Consider the following 17,017-nt stretch of genomic DNA (forward strand, 5'->3'; position numbering starts at 1 on the left):
TTGAGTTGTTTCTGCGCTGACCTTGTTTAATACAGATTTGTAATGATGCATTTAAAGTTCAGCCTGCCAGTTTTTTTCTTAATAATTTACCTTGCAGAGTACAAATAATGGCACATTTTCTTTGACATCCTCTTTCTTTCTCTAGCACTAAACATATTTGGACAGTTTTGCATAAAAAAGTGTCACTTTTAATAAAACCAAGAAGGCCTGTAATACCAAGAGAAAGCTACTCTATTCAGCTTTCCCATTGTTCTCTATGGAAATCGTTTGGTTGGCTGGAAGTACATCAAGAGTATGATGGAGGAATCTACCATCATGTTTCAACATATGTTGTTGATGGAGTTTTTGTGTTTTAAAGTTACTTTAGAATATCTTAATTTCAAACCTGATCTAATGACGAAAACATACCTATGGGAACTTTTTAGCAAGACGTGAAATACATACCACCATGTACATTTTGTGAATTATTCGATATGAAATGTCCACTGAGTATGCCTAAAATTCCCATGAAACAGATGAACGTATCTGCAGTACACCTAAACAGTGTTGGGCACGTTAACTTAAAGTAATTAGTTATAGTTAATAGTTACTTCTCAGAAATAGTAGCTGAGTTAGTAACTCAGTTACATCATTAAAAAAAGTAACTAATTACCAGGGAAAGTAAATATTGTGTTACTTATTTAAAAAAGAAAATGTTCAAATATGTCTAATAACTTTGATGCCCCAATATTAAATATGGCTAATGAATAAAACATTGTACAATAATCTACACTATTTTAATGTTGCTGTGGGTGAATGTGAGAGACACCTTGCAGGGGCTAAATATCACGTTATTGGGGTCGCTTCAACCCGAGGCACAGATATGAAATACATCCCACAGCAACACTGTTGTTGCACCGGTGCAGTCTGACTTGTTTTTTTCCTGAGGACTGTGAAAAGAACTAAAAAAACTCATTTTGAAACTGCAAAGGGTCTATTTTTAGTCACAACAACAAGAAAACAATGTGCTTTTGTAAAATAAACAAGGTGCGCTCTCTGCAGTCTCTGTCTCCGTCACCTCTCTTCACAGACATGTAAATAAAACAACCTGATTCTCCACAAATACTTGCCTCACAGACATGAGAAACACATGCATAGAAAGCTTGAAATGTCAATGTTTAAACGAAGCAAGTCGAAAACAAATATCCTCTGTTGAAGTAATCTGTATGATACCAATGCAAGCTCCAGTAATTCCTGTCTAAACTCATCTCTAATGTAATCATGCCCACGAGTGGCTCCACTTTTTTTAAACATCCACGTAAGTTGCGCAGATATGTAGGTAAACGCCCACCTCCGCAAACAAACGTGAACATTCATCAAGTTAATCTCAGCTACTTTTCATTTCTGGAAGTAGATGCGCGAGAGGAATAAAGCCAGAATTTTCCCTTAGATTAACTCAATGCATAAATTATAGTAATGCCGCATTTTATTTTCAGTAATCGTACAGGCTTTGTAACGAGGAAAACAGTAATTCGTTTGATCACTTGTTACTGAAAAAAGTAATGGCAGTTATTTATAATGCTGTTATTCCCTTCACTGCACATAAACCTACCCGATAATATAAACAAAAGCGAATGTGAAGTGTAAAAACAATCGCAAACATACCATTTTAGCTTGTTTTTCGATCTCTCATCTTTCAGCTCTTTCATTGTGAGTCATGTTTTTCACAGGATTCTTACCCAAGGATTCCGCATCCTAAATCCAATTTCGTTCCAGCTGAATGACGAGATAGTTCACCCAAAAATTTAAATTCTGTCAACATATACTCTAAATCAGTGTTTCTCAACTCCAGTCCTCGGGACCCACTGCTCTGCACATTTTGTATGTTTCTGAGTCTGACACACTCAGTTTAGTTCATGAATCTTTCTACTAATGAGCTGATGATCAAAATCAGGTGCCTTAAATGAGGAAGACATACAAAATGTGCAGAGCAGTGGGTCCCGAGGACTGGAGTTGAGAAACACTGCTCTAAATATTCTATTAATGAAGATACTTTAATTAATGTTGGTAAACAAACAGTTTTTAGTAGCCATTTACTTTCACAGTATGAAAAGAAAAATACTATGGAAGTCAATGGCTACCAGCAACTGTTTGGTTAACATTTTTCAAAATATCTTTATTTGTGTCCAATAGAGGAAAGAAAACAGGGTGAATAAATTATGCCAATTATTTAATTTCAACACCTTTACATACTTTACATACATATCTATGGAGTAGAAATGTTAATTTTGTCAATAAGAGCTATATGATTAGTAAACTGTGGCATTTCTTTTTGCCAAAAACTTCAGCTTGATTTTGGAGCTGTCCCTCTGTCGATCTATGCAATCAATCAGCAGTTTTAACAAAAGCCCTGAAGCTATCAAAAGTCCATCAGATGATGCAAATGATCTGTTTCGCTTCTTCGGAAGATAAATAAATGGAGATTTAAAAAAAAACAGAGGAAGAGTATGCATTGTTCATTTACATGTACTATAGAGCGAAGTTGGATGAAAATCATCAAACCTATCATTTAAGTATAACTATTTATGGTTTTTGGATAAAACTGACTCCATGACTTAGGGTCAGGGATTGCAGGGAATGCAAGATTGCAGTCGTTATCGCACAATAAAAATAGATCTTTTTCTTTTAAAGAGTTTTTAAAAAGCACAACAAGAACAGGTTTACCTGAAAATGACCCGCAACAGCATCATTGACTCATTGCTGCTTTTAACTTGTTTTAAGAGAAAAACGGTTGCAGGAAACAATATTTTTTCCATCATCAAAAAGAATAGAGAAATGGAAAATCAAAAAATGCAAACGTTATTTACTGAAATCGTGAACAAAGCATGCACTTGTACTAAAATCAAAACCAGAAAATCCATTTCTTTCCCCATCTCTGCTGCATGCTCTGATATTTACATTTTGGGGGGTAAAATATTTCATGTTTAATTCCATATATACCCATATTTTAGTAAAATTAGTACTGTACATTGTTGGTCACATGGTCTTCTGACTATCTATAAATACAGCCTAAGGTAAACCTATCAGACCACATCTACATTTTAGTGCTGAATACTTGTGATCAGATTACTGAAACTCATGTTAATGCAGAATGTGTGAAGGTGTCATAATTACTTGAGAGCTTTAGAGTTTAAGAACTGTTAAATCCAGTTTAAGAATCAAAGGTTGAATGATCATTTTTATTTTTCATCTTCTCATCAAGGCGCAAAGCTTTTCATTTCATTTTCAGCTAGAATGAGATCACATGTTTTGCTTTAATCCCTTTCCCGTGCATTGTGCCCAAGCTACCTTACATAAAGTGAATTCCTTCAATGGAAAGAATACACCTCTGACCTCAGGGTCAACGCTGTGGTCTCACCCATAGGCATGTTTTCATTCACATGAATAGGCGCTGATCTCTTTTGCTGGGAAAAGATCTTTTCACATCACAACTGTGACAGTGATTTTTGTGCCGAACAAATTAATCTTGACAGCTTTGGTGCACGTAAAAAAAAAAATCCAATGCACTTGATTTATCTGAGCAGCGAATTGAGGGTTTGAAGGGTGAAGGTCCATGAAATGGTCAGCATTATCCAGAAAAGCTTATAGAACTATATAAACATATAGCTTAGTCATTATTGTGCCTATAAATACAGATCCTACATTAATATTCCACAAAGCAATTATTTATACTAGAGTTTTATTGGCATTATACTTCAAGGCATTGTAGGCAATGATATGGCGGAGCTCAAACTTTAATGGCATTTTATTTTGTCATCATTCATATTATTGTATACTGGGAGCAACAAAACCGCCTTGGCTGCTAATACTGCTCAATAAAACTGCAGAGGTGCAGCATGCAAATCATTATAATTAGAGCTCTGGTTCAGGGCGCTAGCTTTCAAGCTCTAACAATGAAAAAAAAACCTGCAGTCGTGCCAAACCGCAACACGTGCCATTGATCGGCATCATACTGAAGCCTGAGATAATCATTCCCAATTGAGAAGCGAAAGCAACCACTATGGAGTCAAGCAGTCAATACCCCAGTGGCACTATAGTCAGTAATCTCTGGCTCTCGTTAAACACATGCGCTATGGATTCTCTCTTGCGTTCCTTTTCCGCAATGTGTAGTATGCATTGTTCAAAAAGAGATATCAAAGTGCGGTATATCATGCGATGTTACGACTACAGTCTTTGAGATATCTGTTTAGAAATTGTTATTGATTTGGCTGAGCGGCGCGGAGTGGAAGTGGAATTGTGTGTTTCGCCTGGAGAAAAGAGTGTTTTTTGGAAAGTCAGAGTATTTGTGTTTTCTCTCACTTTAAATTCAGTCCTAAATCACGGTTTGTATGTCACCAGGAATTCACAACTATGTAAAATAAAGTGTTTAAAGACAGTCTAAAAGAAAAAAACATACAGTTTAAGTTAAAGGTTTACATACACCTTGCACAGTCTGCAAAATGTTAATCATACAAGGGATCATACAAATTGCATGTTATTTTTTATTTAGTACTGACCTGAATAATATCTTATCTCATAATATATCATAAAGGACGTTTACATATAGTTCACAAGAGAAAATAATACAGTAGTTGAATTTATAAAAATGACCCTGTTCAAAAGTTTACATACACTTTATTCATAATACTGCTGCTACCTGAAAGATCCACAGCTGTTTTTTTTTTTTTTGTTTGTTTAGTGATTTTTTGTTTTCATGAGTCCCTTGTTTGTCCTGAACAGTTAAACTGCATGCTGTTCTTCAGAAAAGACCTTCAGATCCCACAGATTATTTGTTTTTTCAGCATTTTTGTGCATTTGAACCCTTTCCAACAATGACTGTATGGTTTTGAGATCCATCTTTTCACATTGAGGACAACTGAAGAACTCATAAGCAACTATTACAGAAGGTTCAAACACTCACTGATGCTTCAGAAGAAAACGCAATACATTAAGAGCCGTTGGGGGAGGGGGGCTTTTGGAATTTGAAGATAAGGGTAAATTTTAATTTATTTTGTCTTCTGGGAAACATGTAAGCATCTTCTGTAGCTTCTGAAGAGCAGTACTAAATGAAAAAAAAAACATGATATTTAGGCAAAATAGGAAAAATTTACACATTTTCATTCTGTTCAAATGTTTACACCTCTGGCTCTTAATGCATCAGTTTCCAATGAAATGACTTCTCTCTAGTGATGTATGCTGGACTTCTCCAATCATTTTTTTGTTTAAGTCCCCATGATAGTCTAAATTATTTGGCTTTTAGTAGAATATGTTTGCCATAAGGTTATATAAGCTGCCCTTTTCATCACCTTTCTTGTCCAGTCAAATGCTCTCTGCAGCTGAAACTGCAGCTGAAGTCAGTCACTTGTTCACAGAATTACTATTTTCTGTATGGTAAATGGCACATAGTGCACTATGTACACTTTTAAAAATAAAGGTGCTTTAAGAGGTTCTTCAAGCGATGCCATAGAAGAACCATTCAGTCAAAGGTTCTTCAAATCTGAAGAACCTTCTTTTGCCACAAAGAACCTTTTGCCAAACAGAAAGATTTTTCAGATGTTAAAGGATCTTTATGGAACCATTTAGACAAAAAAGTTATTCTATGGCATCATGAAGCACCTTTAATTTTAAGAGTGTAGGGGATAGGAAACAATTTAAACAGTGTAAACATGCTTTCCATTAGGAAGAATGAAGTCGGGTTTCAAATTGTGTCACATGACCAAGAGACACCAAAGCACAGAGCGGATCATGTTTGCGAGTTGGCGTAGACCATAAAACGTATCGGACCCATTTGAATTCTACACAGAATGCTAAATGTTACAGCGATATGAATGAAACTAGAAGGAAAAAAACTGTTAGACTCGGTATTAGAAACATCACTGACGAGTAGAAGAAATAAAATGCCACTCACCAATATATGACACACTTTTCAAACTACACATCCTCAGAATGATTATACAGTAATAACAGTTTTGCTTTTATAACAGTTTCATATTAAATCTAACAGGGTAATCTATTAGACTGGCTGTCATAAGATATCAAATGCAGCTTTACTGAGCTTAACAGCTCTCACTGTAGCTGATATATATGAAATGCTATTGGGCGTTGCTGCTGTATATGTCCCGCCTTGTCTTCCATAAATGATACTGATTTGTTCACTTAAAAGATTAATTCAAGCCCAAAGCACTATTCTGTTATCTGTATTCAGTTCTCACCATGTTGCTGTGCTGTCAGTCATGCGGTTCAGGGTGGCTTTCCAGAATACACAGACAGTTGTTTCTGGAGCTGATGTCAAAAGCTGTCAGGTATCAACACCCTCGTTGTGCGACAAACAGAATTCAGACGTTATTTTAGGTGTCCTCTGATGCTTGACAGCTGCACTGCCCACTGATAAGAAACAATCGTTAGTTTAAAAAAATTCAATTAACATAAAAATCATATTTTAGTTATAATAAAACTGTCTCAAAGTGCAAACCACCTGCTGAGGTGACAACCGGGAATTAAATGATATCTTTTAGACAAGTATGACAGACATAATGACAGCAATTAGATGCCATAGATGGAGAGATGGGTGAATGAATAATGGAAGGGTGTGAGGTGAAGGTGACAGTCATTTTCACAGCTGAAACACCTGAAATGAGATTTTAATTGGTCGTTTTATAGCGCGTTCCCACAACTAGGCCTCCAGAGATTCTGCTCCTGTTCGTCAGGTTCAGCTAAAAGGAAGCAGACAGAAAAGAAAGTTCATGTTGAAATGGAAAAGCAAACTACAAAAATACAGAAAGTGAAACAGTATGCATTATGCAATGACAATGACTGAATTTGAAATAGCTTGCTAGAATGGAGTCCAATCAGAGTTAAGACAAATAAAATAATGTTAGTATGCTGTTCTGAACATTGCCTATCATTTAAAACAGTAGTATGACCCTATGCATGCATATCTAATTCAGCAAATGGTGTCTGGTCATCCCAAAAAAAATTAAAACCGGAGCTTTTTTTAAATCTTGGACTGACAAAGGTTGTTAAACTCACAGCTGGTTCATTTATCACACTGGAAATGTGAAAGAAGCAGATGGAAGGTTAAGTCAAGCGCATTGCATTGTGGGATACAGCACAGTGTGCTCCAATGCAAACTGCACAATTTGGAAAATACAGTGGGTCATTTGGGTATTCCATCCATATAGTAAATTAGCCCATTGTGTATACTGCAGAAATAGTTCCTTGTCTTTTTATTCATGTTGGCAGATGTTTCTTTTACACAGTGAAAACTTTGTTTAGCCTGCGGCAATAACCTTTGGGTTAGTTCATGGTCTAGTTGCCGACATACTGTGCCGTGGTTTGCCGTTTCTAAGCCACCTGCAGTGTTCAGACATGTTATATAAGTGTACTCTAACACAGAACATGCTGGGAAATAATAAAAGGCAATTTACAAAGTGATTGTAAAATGCACATTTGACTCAAAAGCAGGATTCAAAAATAATCTGCGGGTAAGTTTTATTACTTTCATTTACTACAAAAGAATTTTTTTTCTGTTGGCTTTGTTCTTGTTTTATCTCAGCTCTCTGAGAGAAAGTACAAGAAGTCATAAGTTCACAGTTTGTGTATGAAATAACATAATGAAGCAGATCTGCACTGAATGTTTGTACCTTCTCAACTATTTCTGCACTTTTTCAATGTTGCGTGTACTTTTGATACTACAGTATAGAGTGGAATCTCAAGCTACCAATTTCAAGATGAAAGAAAAGCATTCACTGCATTTCTGTGCCACCTAAGGGACTCAAATGCAACTATCACAGAAGGTTCAAACGCTCACTGATGCTTCAGAAGGAAACACAATGCATTACAAGTCAGGGGTGAAAACTTATAGAATTTAAAGAGGAGGGTAAATTAAACTTATTTAGTCTTCTGGGGAATGTGTAAGCATCTTCTGTAACTTCTGAAGGCCAGGACTAAATGAAAAAAAAAAAGATATTTAGGCAAAATAAGAAAAAAAGTACACATCTTCATTCTGTTCAAAAGTTTACACCCCTGGCTCTTAATGCATCATTTTTCCTTCTGGAGCATCAGTGAGCATTTCAACCTTCTGTAATGGTTGCATATGAGTCCCTCAGTTGTCCACAGTGTGAAAAGATGGATCTCAACATCATACAGTCATTGCTGGAAAGAGTTCAAATACACAAAAATACTGAAAAACCAAAAAAATCTGTGGGACCTGAAGGATTTTTTTTTGAAAAACAGCGGGCAGTTTAACTGTTCAGGACAAACAAGGGACTCATGAACAACTATCACTAACAACAACAACAAAAAAGCTGTGGATCATTCAGGTAACAACACAGTATTAAGAATCAAGTATATGCAAACCTTTGACAGTTTACTATATGTAACATCTTTTATGTGAAATATTTCATTCAGGTCAGTACTAAAAAAATAACATGCATCCCTCTTATTTTGGTCAAATATTAATATTTTGTCGATTCTGCAAGGAGTATGTAAACTTTTGACTTCAACTGTATTAAATGTTAAAATACATAAATACAAATGTGTGGACAAAAATTGTGTTGGGAGTGTATCCACTTCTTAAAGATCTATATTTATTGCAAACATACATTAATATAAATATATTTAAATACATATATTTTCCTTGAATTTTTTTAAAGTACGTTTAACAACAATATATAGTACTATAGATTAATATATATAGTAATCATGTTGCAATATATCTTAGCAGTAGAAACATACAACAAAAAAAATTAATAATTTCATTCAGTTTCCACCAAAAGGATCTGTTTTAAATCAGCCAGGCAGTGTGTAATTATTGCTTTGATGGTTCTAAAGCTGCATGTGCCACGCTAATACGTTACACTTCCCCATTGCCATAAGATACTTATAACAGCAGTCGGCATAGTGGGAGTTATAAATTACACAGTGATTATGTGGTTTTAGTTTTATTTATTTTGTTTGTGAACCACTAACTGGAATAGATCTGAGCTCATGCAGCGATGCAAGTGCAGCAACAAAAAGCAAAACTCATAAATGGAACTTTTCAGCTGAAAAATAATTTGCTCCTGGAACTGAACCCTCAAGTTTAAATCATATATTTAAATATCTAATTTTACATTTTATATTTCCATGCATGGTACTACTGCAATATGATCGACTGCATTTTGAATGAAATTATTTTTTAATACAATTAAAAGCAAAGGTCTGCTTTCAGAATATTGAGATGCATGTACATTAACATAATTTACTAAATATACCTGCTGTGACCTGCGTATATGCATTGGCCGTCAATTAATTCATTTTATGAGTCTGTCCTATGCCCTCTACTGTCAGTCTAGATAATGAGGGGGAAAAAGCATTAAATGACTATTTTCTGCATCAAAATCAAATTGCTTATTAGCAGCTGAAATTGAATTTGAAACATGGAACTAGACACAAAAGGTCTGGGTCTGAACCAGAGACAGAGCCATTATTGTTATATTATGAACCTTTGAAATCAAGTCTCGGTTACAGCGCAGCTGAAATTATGTTCCTGCAGGGTAATTCACCTCCGAAAGCTCCATTAAATAGTATGTCAGATCAACTTCCTGAGGGTTAATTTACTTTGCACAACCCAGCAATTACACACCTTAATGCAGATCTCAATTCAGCCTTAACTCACACTACAGCTTTTTAATTTGAAGAGCACACTGAGAAATTATGTTATGTGACTGCCAGGGATCAGGAATATGAGGAATATAAATCTGAGCTTGGCACATTCTGTTAACCAGACAAATCTGGAAATGAAAAGTAGTTTGTTTAAATTGGAATAATGTTAAAATACTGTAAATGACAAAGAATATATAGAACCAAATAACGTCTTTAAGTTATTAAGAACTGACTTTCGAATCAGCCAATCTCCTGCATCAACAGAAAACCTTCAGATCTAAAATACCAAGAAATACAAGAACTTGTACACCAAAGCAAACACATTAAGGTTACCGTTTTTTGTAAATGTATCTTATAGTTCAATTTAATTCAAATGAAATTCACAGCAAAGCAAGGCTGTTTCATTTAAAGCGGAAATACATCATTAGGAATATACTACCATTCACGTTAAACACAGGAAATAAGTGAAACAGAAACGTGCGGTGTAAACATTCTTCTTAATACTTCAGTGGCTTTAGACTGAAGACATTCAGTATGCAAAATACATTGTGACTCATTGTACATGCATCAGGAGTTTCAGTTGAAGACAATCAAGTACAAATATGTCAAATGTGATGCATGTTCATGCATATTTTATTGTTTGGTTATGCATACATCATAGATAAGAAGATATTTGTTTTGTGAATATAGTGGATACTGTGTGGGTTTCTGCTAGAGTGAATAAAAATCTAATTCTAGAGGAAAACTTTTTAGTTCAAAGGTTGTTCTTTCATTTTCAGGTGTCTGAGGGTGAGTTTATACTTCACTGAGTGCTCATATTGTCATTTTTTAACTATAAACTGTGCTTGGTTATAAAGACATTCGCTGTATGTTTGTATGTATGGTGGTATTTTAACTCACAAAGAGCTTATAAAGTATGTAAAGGAGTTAAAATAGCATTAGGAATTCCTCTGTTGCACACACAGATGAAGATCTGCCATGTATGACAAGCTTGGATTGCTTTATATAGGTTGTTTGATTCTCACCAAGGTTTGGATGCCAGTGTTAATGCTTATTTAAATGAACCACATAAACAGAGCAATCCCACCAGAGTTTGTATTAACCGAATCAAACCTGCCAAGTGTAAAAACACCCTTAAAGAGCCTGCGAAATCACTTGAGGCACACAATTGTGATTTAAAGCACAGTTGAGCTTTTTGATCAGATAACATTAAAAAAGACAAATGTAGACCATGTTTGAGGTCTTATTGCGATGACTGACCTTCGTAGACATTTGATATCAAATCTAAGCACAGTTTGAGACATCACGGAGACTTTTAGAGACACACATGGGAACTTTTTTCCTCAGGAGAAGGAAAAGTATCCATTCAAACTCACTGCTGATCAGGAAAAACAATCAAGATAGTAATGGGATTTTTCTGTCCCATAGAATTTTGCTTGAGCGGACATGGTCAGTATTGATGTATTGAATTTGATCAAAGCCAACCACACACTTCTCAAGTTTTTGAATCATATGACAAAGGTTTTTTTTCTCCCCAACGAAGAAAAAGAAAATATCATACAGGTTCAGCATGATATGACAGTAAGAATGATCCCTTTAAGAAATTAAATAGGATATCAGGATATTAAAGGGATAGTTACTCACCCTCATGTTGTTCCAAACACCTAAGACCTTTGTTCATCTTTGGAACACAAATTAAGATATTTTTGATGAAATCCAAGAGCTTTCTGACCCTGAAAAGCAAGCAACACAACTGAAAAGTTCAAAGCCCAGAATGGTAGTAAGGACGTTATTAAAATAGTCCATGTGAAAGTGGTTCAACTGTAATTTTATGTCTATACAGGGTCAGAAAGCTCTCAGATTTCATCAAAAATATCTTAATTTGTGTTCAGAAGATGAACAAAGGTCCTACGGGTTTGGAACGACTTGAGGGTGAGTAATTAATGATGAGATTTTAACTGGTTAATTCAGCTGAAAATTAAAATTATGTCATGATTTACTCAACCACAAGTTGTTTCAAATCTTTGCATTTCTTTCTTCTGTTAAAAACAAAAGAAGATATTTTGAAGAATACTGGTAACCAAACAGTTGATTGTATCCATTTACATACTACAGAAGTCGATGGCTACCATCAACTGTTACCAACACTCTTCAAAATATCTTTTGGGTAAACTATCTCTTTAACATCAGAATGCTTTCCCATCAGTTTAAACGTTGAGCTTTGAACACATTCACAGTCTAAGAGTTGTCATTCCCTTTAAAAAAATAAAAATAAAAAAATTACAAAACAGACTGCAGCAGTTTCACAAGGAGGAGGATTTAATTAATATAAAAGCACTTCAGATCCGCACGCCACCGTCACTACATTATAGTGGGCTGGGGAAATAAGCACTCTTCAAAACTGGCACAAAAACTGTTTTTCTAAGTGAGCCCCAGGGGAGAGACTTGGCAGAGGGACCATTCATTCTTGTTCGCTTGTGCTGGGCACAAACAGTAAGGACATTACGTTTTTGTTTAGCAAATGAAAGCCAGGATACTCATCTCTGTCTCCTCCCTATCCCTGTCTGTCTCTCTCATTCACTCTTGAATAAAAAAACATCATGGCACAATCTCATTTTGCAGTGGTTCAGTTGGCTGCAGGCTAATTTTGTTTATGGGCATCAGACAATTCAGCGCGTTCATTCACAGGCCCATTGTCTTCCATCTTTTGTTTGGCCGCTTTCTGTACTGTTGAGCTTTGCAGATGAAGCCCAGAGATGGGAGAGTTACTGAAAAAATCTATCCCGGTGCAAATGATCAATAACGATTAATTTAAATAATTACATTTTGTAGATAACACAATAAAATAACATCAATTTTAGATATTTTTTAGATTACAGTCATGTATGCAAACAAAATACACCATGAAATATAAATTTTCTTAAAGGATTAGTTCACTTCCAGAATAAAAACTTCCTGATAGTTTACTCACCCCGATGTCATCAAAGATGTTCATGTCTTCCTTTTCTTTAGTCAAATAAGAAATTTGGGTTTGTGAGAAAAACATTCTTGGATTTTTGTCCATATAGTGGACTTCAATGGGGATCAATGGGTTGAAGGTCGAAAATGCAGTTTCACTGCAGTTTCAAAGGGCTCTACACGATCCCAGCCAAGAAAAAGGTCTTATCTAGCGAAACAATCCTTTTAACCACAATACTTTTAACCACAAATGCTCATTTTGCACTAGCTCTGCGATGTGCTTCCGCGACTTCATGCATTACATAATCATGTTGGAAAGGTCACAAGTGGTTAGTTCTTCATCTGTGAACTTTGGTTCAAAAAGGTAGGGTGGAAAGGGTGAAAAACTCTCATTTTCTTCTCCCACTTTAAAATCGTCCGACATTGTTGTTTTACCTTTTTTTAAAAAAAAGGTTTGACTTCCTATCAATTCTAGACACTGCCTTATTCAATTTAAAGTCATTTATAGATTACATTATTCAAAAAAGAAATAACATTGAATTTTCCAAAATGTTTCACCTTCTTGTGACAAATGTAATTGAGTGGATGTTGATTTGTCCCATAGTTTTTGTTATTGGATTGGAATTTTTGATATGCTTTCAGAGATTTTTAGGGTGCAATTGCAGCCGGATCCGGCGCTTTTGATTCTGGGATCTTCTGAAGGTATGCATTCATTATCAGGAGCACAACACAAACTGCTTGCATACAGTTTAACTACAGCCAAGAAGTTAATACTGTTATTTTGGAAGAAAAAAGAGGCTCCTACATGTAAGCTATGGCTTGAAGAGATGATTTCTACTTTACATTTGGAACGAATTAGGAACTGTTTGAAGGGCAAATTTGAGCAGTTTGACAAAATCTGGCACCCTTTTCTCTGTTACCTTGATGGAAACCCTACAGATTAATGCATCATTTGTTAATTTGTTAGTCAATTTTTTTTTTCATCATACTTTACAAACTAATGTAAGGGATGGTTTGTGATGTGGGTTTTTGTTTTATTCTGTTTTGTTTTGTTTATTCTTTCTTTTTCACTTTGATTGTATTCTTTGCACATGTAATAGAAACAAAATATGTGAGATTTTGGAAAATCTTGGTTTTTCAATAAAACTTATTTGACAAAAAAAAAAAAAAAAGGTTTGACTTCCTTTACACGTTTGCTTTGTAAACACTGGGTCGGTACTTCCACCTACATCACGTGTGACCTTTCCAGCTTTCTGAGCAAGAGCAAGACGAGCATTTGTGGTTAAAAAGAATATAAATTATGGATGCATCGAAATGAAAATTCTTGGCCGAAGCCGAACAAAATTAAACACTGGGCTGAAGGCCAATTATTGAACATGGTTTTTAATGTTTTTTTCCCCATGTATTTTGCCAAATTTTTTTCACCATTGCATTAATTAAATAGCCAAAATGTGCTTTTTACAGTTTTGTCTTGCTTTTCAAAAAGCTAGTAGACATTATAGCCTACCAACAAAGCACAATTTAACTTAAAATACATAAGTTAGTGAAATAATATTCATTGCAATTTTCTTCTTAAATCAGGCATCTGTTTATAATGTACTAAATAAATGCAGCCTTGCTGAGCAAAGGGGAATGTTGTAATAAATGTATTAATAGAGCTGTTGTAATGATTGTTATCATAATTTTGTCTTACTTTATTTTATTTTACAGAACAACAGTAAAATTACAATGGTAACATTTATGAATGTTGACTTTTATTTTGCTGGAAACCCACAAGAAGACCTCAGTACTACTTTTTGCTGACAGCAGCAGATTTATGAATGATTCTCTCTTCACGCTGTTTCAGTGCAGATTTTCCTCAAGCTAAGGAGCTTGTGCAGTGCTGTCAGAATACATCCAATGTGTGCATGTATTAGACAACATAACGTTCTGCAGTTTATTTACAAATGGTTTAAGGCCATTTCATGATATTAGTCATCATACAGTAACCAGCAACAACCACACCTTTCTCTTCTCATCATCTGATGAGATTTTGGTCACGTCACGGTATAATTTATTCAGCTTTTTCACTTAATCGGCCTGAAAACCTCAAGAGCTTTTTTTTGTTATTTACGGGCTTTCGGTTCCCAAACATTCAGTGCATCCCGAATATAAATAAAAAAAGAAAGTGACTGATTGTTTTGCTACGCAAGACCCTCAGCTGGAATCTGTAGAGTCCTTTGAAGCTGCACTGAAACTGCAATTTGCACCTTCAAACCATTGGCTCCCACTGAAGTCCACTAAATGGAGAAAATTCCTGGAATGTTTACCTCTTTTCGACTGAAGAAAGAAAGACATGAACATCTTGGATGACATGGGGGTGAGTAAATTACCAGAAAATTTTTATTCTGGAAGTGAACAAATCCTTTAAAGAAATCATTTACGCAACAAATTTAACTCTGTCATCATTTACTCACCCTCATGTTGCTCCAAACCCATATGACCACTTTTTCCGTGGAGAATAAAAGAAGAAAAAATTCTATTTGTCCATACAAATGTATTTTCTATCTAATTCTTTAAGGGACAGCTCACTCAAAAATTTAAATTCTGTCATTACTTGTTCCAAACCTGTATGAGTTTCTTTTTTCTGTTGAATACAAACAAAAATATTTTGAAGAATGTGTGTCGATGGTGGCCACTGATTTTTTCCACACAAGTCAAAGACTGTCGTCAACTCTTTGATTACCAACATTCTTCAAAATAACTTTTTTGTTTGTTTGTTTGTTTCAAAGTGTTCATTTTTGGGTGAACTGTTTCTTTAATTCTGTCAAGCCAAACCCATCCATAATATTCAGAGATCTGATTTCAATCGTAACACATTCAACACATGCACATTCAAAACAATGCTGTGTGGATGCATTGTGCCAGGTCACACATTGATGCCAAATGCCACTGGTTGTGTGTTTTGCATATTCAAACACTAAAAGATGTGATTTGAAAGGAGGGAAGGCTTTCAGTGAGTATCAATCTAAATTTTGGTCTGTTCCTCGCACACAATAAAACAGGCCATATATGGCCCTTTTTTGGAGCTGTGGTCACATTGTACCATCTTTGTTGAAAACGACTGAAGTTTCTTAGAATTTAAATGAATTTAATTTTGAGGTGAACTATTTCTTTGATTATCCACACATTCTGACTAGTCAGATATATAATAGCATTATCTAAGATGATATCTCCAGAAAACTAGTGTGAAGTTTGCTTAGATTGAATTAATAGCAGGCTGATTTAAATGTCAGGTTTTCTTTAAAGAGTTTGGCACACAGCAACATGAAAACTATGTTTAAAAATGTTCCCTTCAGGCTGTCTATTGATCGGATGGTAATATTACATTAATATAAGTTTGGAATGAAGGCTCGAAATATTCTTGTGATTAATTCAGTTTTTTTGCACTCTTCCTCTGGAGCACACAAGGCTTTTAGCAAAGGTAATGGGAGAGCATCAAAATGTTAGGATGTCATTTCATTCCTGAAAGATTACACTCATTTATCTTTTATTGTAATGAAATTGAGTAAGTGATGTTATTAAAACAGGTTTGCATAATTCCCTTCATTCCTTTAGCGAATGAGTCATTAGGCACATAAAATCAAAGGAATTTTACAGTTATGTATACATAAATAATAAATAAATAAAGACCATGATTAATGCATTGGCACTTAAGATTCTTACCTTTTTAAATGCTGTTACTTAATTTGATATTAAAATTTAAAGAATAAAAAAATTAAGTAATTTGTTGAATTGAATCATCAAAGCTTAAAAATGTCACATATGTAGGGAAATTTGTATATATATAAGATTAATAAATATACAATTTGTTTTAATATACTATATAAAATACAGTATAAATATACAATATATATAATTACATTATTGTATACAACTGCTATTGCACATATGTGACCCTGGACCACAAATCCAGTCTTAAAGGAACACTCCACTTTTTTTGGAAATAGGCTCATTTTCCAACTCCCCCCAAGTTAATAAGTTGATTTTTACCGTTTTGAAATCCATTCAGCCGTTCTCCTGTTCTGGCGATATCACTTTTAGCATAGCTTAGCATAGATCATTGAATCCTATTAGACCAATAGCATCGCGTTCAAAAATGACCAACGAGTTTCCATATGTGTTGTATTTAAAACTTGACTCTTCTGTAGTTATATTGTGTACTAAGACCGGTGGAAATGTAAAGCTGCGAGTTTCTAGGCTGATAAGATTAGGAACTACACTTCCATTCCGGCGTAATAGTCAATGAAGTTTGCTGCCGTAATAAGGCCGAAGCAGGAGCAGTAATACCACGCAGCACATGTGCAAATGCTGAACTAGCTGGGAACCCATTTCTGATAATACTCCGCCTGCTTCG

Source organism: Garra rufa, chromosome 22, assembly GCF_049309525.1.
Source record: "Garra rufa chromosome 22, GarRuf1.0, whole genome shotgun sequence".
Classification (NCBI taxonomy): Eukaryota; Metazoa; Chordata; class Actinopteri; order Cypriniformes; family Cyprinidae; genus Garra; species Garra rufa.